Source organism: Orcinus orca, chromosome 5 (assembly GCF_937001465.1).
Source record: "Orcinus orca chromosome 5, mOrcOrc1.1, whole genome shotgun sequence".
NCBI lineage: Eukaryota > Metazoa > Chordata > Mammalia > Artiodactyla > Delphinidae > Orcinus > Orcinus orca.
Genome location: NC_064563.1, coordinates 19,753,547 through 19,760,888, shown reverse-complemented (window position 1 = coordinate 19,760,888; position 7,342 = coordinate 19,753,547).

Here is a 7,342-nt window from a genome sequence, read left to right as displayed (position 1 = left end):
TATACAATGGAATATTACTCAGCCATAAAAAGAAACGAAATTGAGCTATTTGTAATGAGGTGGATGGACCTAGAGTCTGTCATACAGAGTGAAGTAAGTCAGAAAGAGAAAGACAAATACCGTATGCTAACACATATATATGGAATTTAAGAAAAAAAAATGTCATGAAGAACCTAGGGGTAAGACAGGAATAAAGACACAGACCTACTAGAGAATGGACTTGAGGATATGGGGAGGGGGAAGGGTGAGTTGTGACAAAGCGAGAGAGTGGCACGGACATATATACACTACAAAACGTACAATAGATAGCTAGTGGGAAGCAGCCACATAGCACAGGGAGATCAGCTCAGTGCTATGTGACCGCTGGAGGGGTGGGATAGGGAGGGTGGGAGGTGGAGGAGTGGGATAGGGAGGGTGGGAGGGAGGGAGACGCAAGAGAGAAGAGATATGGGAACATATGTATGTGTATAACTGATTCACTTTGTTATAAAGCAGAAACTAACACACCATTGTAAAGCAATTATACTCCAATAAAGATGTAAATAAATAAATAAATAAATAAAACTTTAAAAAAAAATTGTTGACTTTGGAATCATATGGATCTGGGTTCAAATCCCAAGCCACGTGGCCTTGTACAATTAATTTAAACCCTCTAATCCACAGTATCCTTACTATTAACATGGGGATGATAACACTTGTTTTACTGGATTGTTGAGCTGGATATATGGTAGTTATTAATTATCAACTATAATCCTGCTCTATTGACTTTTAGTCCAATGCTCTTTACAAGATAATTATTATGTTTCTAGTGCCAAGATTCCATTTTTAATCTTGACTAATAGTGGTGTGACTTTGGACACCTTATTTACAAACTGTGTTTCAATTGATTAATCCATAATGTAAAGCTAATCATAATACCTAGTGTACAGGTAGTTGTGAGGATTAAATAGATAATCTTTATAAATATAGCATTTCACACATTATCTGGCATATAGGAAACAATGAAACATTGAATGGTTCTAGATAGTGCTGAATGCTCAGAACAAATGCATGAATGATCAGGATAATCTCCTGCCATGTGCCCTCAAAAACAAATGCAGGGCTATATATTTTGTTCTCTTTGGCCCACCATGCCCATATTCATTCATTCAAGGTGGGCATTAAACAGAAGGTAGCATTAGAGAGAGATGAAAGAAAAGATGTTTTCCACCAAAGCAACAACTCTGAGCAAAGGAGGGAAAGGGTAAGGTCTCAAACACTAATTAATTCTATTTGGTTTCAAAGGCTTCAAATTGACCTCCCACCTATAGTTTCATGCCTTCCTATCCATCAACCTTGCTGCTGCCAGAAATAAAATACTAATTTGAACTTGATTATAATCCTTCCAATTTTACCGCTGTACGTCAAATTCAGAATAAAGACCCAACTCCTTAGCCCAGCTTTCCAGTCCCGTCACCATCTCTTCCTGCCATCTTTGCCAGCCTCAATTCCTCCACTCTGCCAACTGCCTTCCCTCAATCACTTGCATTTATCTGAATCATCTGATTCACCTTCAGCCCTTTGCATGGGCTATTTCCTTGGCCCCAAACATTATATGTCCTACTCGGCCTTTAAGATTCAGTTCAGAGGTTGCCTGTAGGAAGTCTTCTATGACATCCTTTGCCCACCCTCACCACTGCCGTCCAAGAGCAGAGTTCCTTTCTGGAGATCCCAGAGCAGCCTATGTTTACGTCAAGCACAGCTGGTAGCACGTGGGATTTTATATTTGTTTTTCTTTCTCTTCAGAATGCACGTTCCCTGACCACAGAGGCTAGGCCCTTTGGAGAGCCCACTGTGTGTCAGGCACCATTGTAGGAACTGGAACTACAAAGAACAAGAGAGGGAAAGTTCCCAATATCTTGGGGTTCATAGTTCAGTGGGGTAAATCAGACAATTAACAAATACATAAGGAATTCTCTGGCGGTCCAGTGGTTAGGACTCCATACTTTCACTGCCAAGGACACAGGCTCGATCCCTGCTCAGGGAACTAAGATCCCACAAGCGGTGCAGCATGGCCAAGAAAAGAAAAAAATAATAAACCACAAATACATAAATATTTTCAGATAGTGACAGGTGCTATGAAGATAATAAAATGGCATAATGTGCTACAGAGTGAGAAGGGAGGGGAAAGACAGCATACGATAAAGTGGTCTAATCGTGGCATTTGAGCAAAAAACTAATGAGGAGCTAATCATCCCTGGGTATATTAAAGGTAAGATTGTTCCAGGCTGAGGGAAGAGTAAGAGCTTGTCAATGTTTGTAGAAGGAAAGAAGGGATTGGTTGAGATCAAGTTCAAGGATGTAAAGGGTACTCAAACTCCTCCCGTATAGAAACCAGGATATACTAACTTTTCAGTAGAGGAATAAAAGGCAGACAAAAGCACCAAAATTATCAGATCCATCTTAGACTTGGGGTTTTTTTGGGGGTAAGGGAGGAGTGGTCAGGAGCTGGCTGAACTGGTGACCTTAGGGTGAAGTAGGTTTCTATAAACCAACATTTCCTGAAGAATGTTCCAGAAACATTGGACTAGACCCTGGAGTCCCCCTAGAGTCACTCTGAAGTCTCAGTTTGGTAAGCACTTCTCTTACACTGCTTCTCCCCACCCCCTACGTCCCCACCACCTGGGCACTCACAATGTACGTTAGCATATTAAAGGCTCTGAATAACTCAACATTTGGAAAATCTGGTTAACTTTTATTTCTCAAATTGTTTTTGAGAAACAAAATTGTTTTGTTTTGTTTTAACACAATACTACTTAAATCCTGCAGACCATTTTTTTGTAAAACACATTTTGGGACGCTCTAGTCGAAATCACTCTCCACAACCCACAAGCCTTGCTGTGGTAATTTCTAGCTTCCAGTTCCATTTTGTGCAGTGGAAGCAGTAAATAAATAAGGGGATATGATTTTTGAAAAGATACAATAGATAGTTTGTTTGCAAGTGTGAAAGTAAAGAATATGAGAGTCTCAGTAAATTTAAATTTCACTACATTTAGTCACCTTAAAATAATTTCAACAGAATTTAAAAATGGTTATTACTTGTAAGGATAAATACGTGTAATATATACTAATATATGTTCTACGTAGAATAGGAAGTTTAATTACTAAAGGTTAAAATCCAGTTTGAATGCTTTTTTATGCACTGCAGCTTAGTTAGACTTTTTAAATTAAAATGAATTTCTGCTCAGCCAAGTGCAAAACAAATTAAGTCTACTCATCACAAACCCATCTTGCTTATTTTGATTACAACCATTTTAAATGGCAGAATTATTAAGCACTTTAAGATTAATTTTTAAAAATCAAATACATTAGACTTCATAATAATATAGATACTTAATAGAGGGAAGAAATTGATGTCATAAGCTAATTAACAATGCTGACACTCTCCCAGTAGCTAAAAATAAGACTAAAAGCAAGTTCCTCCAATATCAGGCTGTATTATAAGATATTTAAAGTCCATTTGGGAAACTGAATTTGTTTCATGATTAGATTTTTTTCTAGTAAATCTAATTGTGCAAAATGGTTGTTCCAAACATCTGAAAATGTTAAATTTCAATCATAAAGTTCACCTATATATCATCAGAATATACAGAACCCACTTCCTAACTATTATCACTATCTTTGTCAAATAGCTCTTCATAAGTTTCCATTTTCTAATACTTTTAAAATTATGAGTCATCTCAAATAAAAAGTCTCCATGTCAAAATAAGTCACTGAGGGAATGAATGCTAATAGTGTAATAACAATAAACATTAGTAGTATAATTTATTCTGAAACAAAGTTTCCTCTGGTAAATATCAAATAAGTTGTTGCATTCTCAAAACTGGTCTTCAAAATATAAAAGAGAAGCTTAATTATTCAGCTGATTAAAATACATTTAATCTAATAAGATCAGTACATTGTTAGCTAGAATTAACCCAAGGCCCCTGAAATATTGATTTATACAAGCTTCCAGTCAAAATTCACTTTCTAAAGTCTACCTTTTATTTGGTTGGTAATAGTCAATTCAGAATTAGAACTAAGAGGGTTTTTTTAAACCGTATTTTAACAAATGCTTGGCTGTTTTCAGCATCTTGATATTTATTCTTTATAGAATAAAGTACTTTAGCACTTATTCCAGTAATTTTTTTTGGAAGTGACTCAGGCAAGGAAGAATATGTAAGAAAATGCTCAATTAAAATGCTCTCTCAACTGGTTAAATAGCATATCTACATATGGCCTGCGTGAACCCATGTAAAACTCACATTGTTTAGGGAAGGAATGGTATCTTCAATAAATGACACTGGGTCGATTAGAAACATAGATAAAAAATGAAAAAATAGTCTTGTTCCTCCACCTAAAACTACACATAAAAATCAACTTTAGATGTATTATAGATCTAAATGTGAAAGGTATAATAATACGACTTTTAGAAGAAAATATGAGAATATCTTCATGACCTTAAAATAGGCCAAGATTTCTCAAACAGAACACAGAAAGCACTAACCACAAAAGAAAATATTGATAAATTGGATTACATTAAAAATAAGAACTTCTGTTCCATAAAAAGTCACCATTAAGAATGAAAAGGTAAGTCACAGAGAAGGAGAAGATATTTGTAGGACATATCCAACAAAGGACACTTCCAAAGATATAAGGAACTCCTACAAGTCAGTATGAAAAAACAGACAACTCAAGAGAAAAATAGGCAAAAGACTGGAATAATCATTTCATAAAACAGAATATTCAAATGGCTGGTAAACATATGAAATGAAAATTAAAACCACAATATGATATTACTATCCTCCCATCCAAGTGACCAAAATTTTCTTGGATTTATTTTAAGTGAACATATCGCCATTGTAATTAAAAAAAAAAAAAAAGATACTTATTATGCATGTGCTTCTGGAGAATTTATACAAAAAGAACAAATACATGGGCCTTATCTGTCTAGGTAAAAGAAGAGTCTCCAGAAATTACATTCAATGGCCTGGAATTTTTACATGAAAATACCAAGTATTAGCAAGGATATGAAACAAGTGGACCTCTTAGACTTTACTGGTGAGAGAGTAAAATTGGAAGAGCCACTTTGGAAAACTCTTGGCATTATCTAGTAAAGCTAAACATATGTCTCGCCTATAACCCGACGATCCATTTTTTGGAGAGAAAAGAGGCATATGTCAACCAACAGATATGTACAAAGATGTTCAAAGCAGCACTATTTATAACAGCTTGGGAGGGGCAAATGACACAAATGCCCATCAAAAATTGAATGGTTCAATAAATTGTGGTATAGGCATACAATGGAATACTACACAACAATTCAAATGAGCAAACTACAGCCATACACAAAAATGGAATGAATTTCACAGTCATAATGATGAGAAAAGCTAGATGAAAACCAAAAAAAACTACATACTGCAGTTTTCATAAATACCATATATTTTATAAATATACCATTTGTATAAAGTTCAAAACTGGGCTGGGGTGAGAGAGGAATCTATGGTTTAGAAGTCAGGATAGTGGTAACACTTGAGATGGAGCACAGTACTTGGAGGGGGGCAAGAGGGAGGCTTTGGGGTGCTGGTATGTTTTGTTTCTGGGGCGCCTGTTGTGTTTTCTTGGTTACATGGGTGTGTTCACTTCATGAACATTCATCAAGCTGCACACTTAGAATTTGTGCATTTTCTGGATGCTATATTGCAACAAAATGTATACTTTAAAAATCCTGTTGTGTACATAGGAATGGGTCCATGGCATAATGTTAAATAAAAAGAAGGGTGCAGAGTAGAATAACACTATGGTCCCTGTTGGGGGCGAAAGAGAAAGGAAGAAAATGCATGCGTGGACAGTGGCTGGATGAGCACCAAATATTAAGAGCAATTCTCTCTAAGCGTTGGTCCTCTTATTTTTATTTTTGGTACTTTTTCTGGATTTCCTTAAGTGAACATATCACCATTGCAATTAAAAAAAATAAGTGTTCTCTGTACACTCCTGCCAGGATTTATACAAAAAGAATAAGCCAAATTTATCGACACATAGGCTTTATCTATATAGACGAAAGCAGGAGTTTTAAGCAACTGCCATTAATGGCCTGGAAAATTGAGCCAAAACATCAACCTGATGGGAAATATGTATTATATGAAATATATTATTGAGAAGCTGGGAAGTAAACTTGGATATACATGGTCAAGAAATGACTGTCTCTTCAACGTCAGGAACTTCTCTCTTTAGGAAGTATCTGAAAAATTGCCTCATTTTGCCCATAAAATCCTAGCACATCAATAGCTCCCCTACCATTTGGGCATTTCAAATATCTCACCAGAGGTCCAGTGAAATGCATTTTTATTGCAAAAAGGCACAGGATAATCCAGCTGCCTTTTAACAGAAGAACTCGATGAAAAAGTAAATGTTTCCCCCTCCTCACGGTCTTCCTCCTCCCCCTCTGCTGTCTCTTCTCTCACGGCTCCCTCCCTCTGCTCTCATCCTCCTAGGACTGCTTTGCTCTGCCCTGGTGCCTCCTCTGTTTCCTCCCTTGCCCAGTTTGGTCTCAGTCCTGTGGATGCAAATGGGACTGACGGGTCCTAAGCTTAGTTCTCCTAGTGTCCTTGAAACACCAGCTGAGTGAGAGATTTGCCTCTGTCGCTCTAAAATTGGAAGTGCAAAGAGATAAGAGAAAGTGAACAATTATCGGTTTCTTCCCCTTCTCCCAGCTCCAGCCCCTCCCCCTCAGTTCCCCAACCCAGGCCCTGCTATAGGGTGAGATGAATGCAGCTGCTAGCGCTGAGATGCTAGCTGTTCACACGGCCCAACACTTTTCACGTGGTAGGTCACAGAGCAGTAGGGGAAAGGGAAGTGGTGATGCAATATCTAATGGCCATGCTAGGGGTGGGGGTCTAGAAAGTTAAGAAGAAAACAAGATGCAGGCAGTGGGATGGAGCTTGTACCCAAGTGGCTGAGAGTGGCCCTTCCCACTATAGCAACAGAAGGTGCAAAAGCAGGTGCCCTGCACGGTTATAAAAAGAAAAAAAGAAAAACAATAAATGCTTGTACAAGTGAGATTACATATATCTAAGTTATCTGAAAACCCTGAAATTCTCCAAATATCAGGGATTCATTACAATGATGAAGATAAATGCTTTAGGGACTTTCAGAGCAACTCATATATTTAAAAAGAGTGTAAAAACTCAGGAAAATAAATAGGCATCCCAGAAATTCCCCCAACAGAAACTCTGAAAACTGCACCTAGACTTTCCATTTCACAGAGACAAGGAGGTACGGTGGTTTCCACTGCGCCTCAGAGAAAGGAACAGAAAGGTCGCCT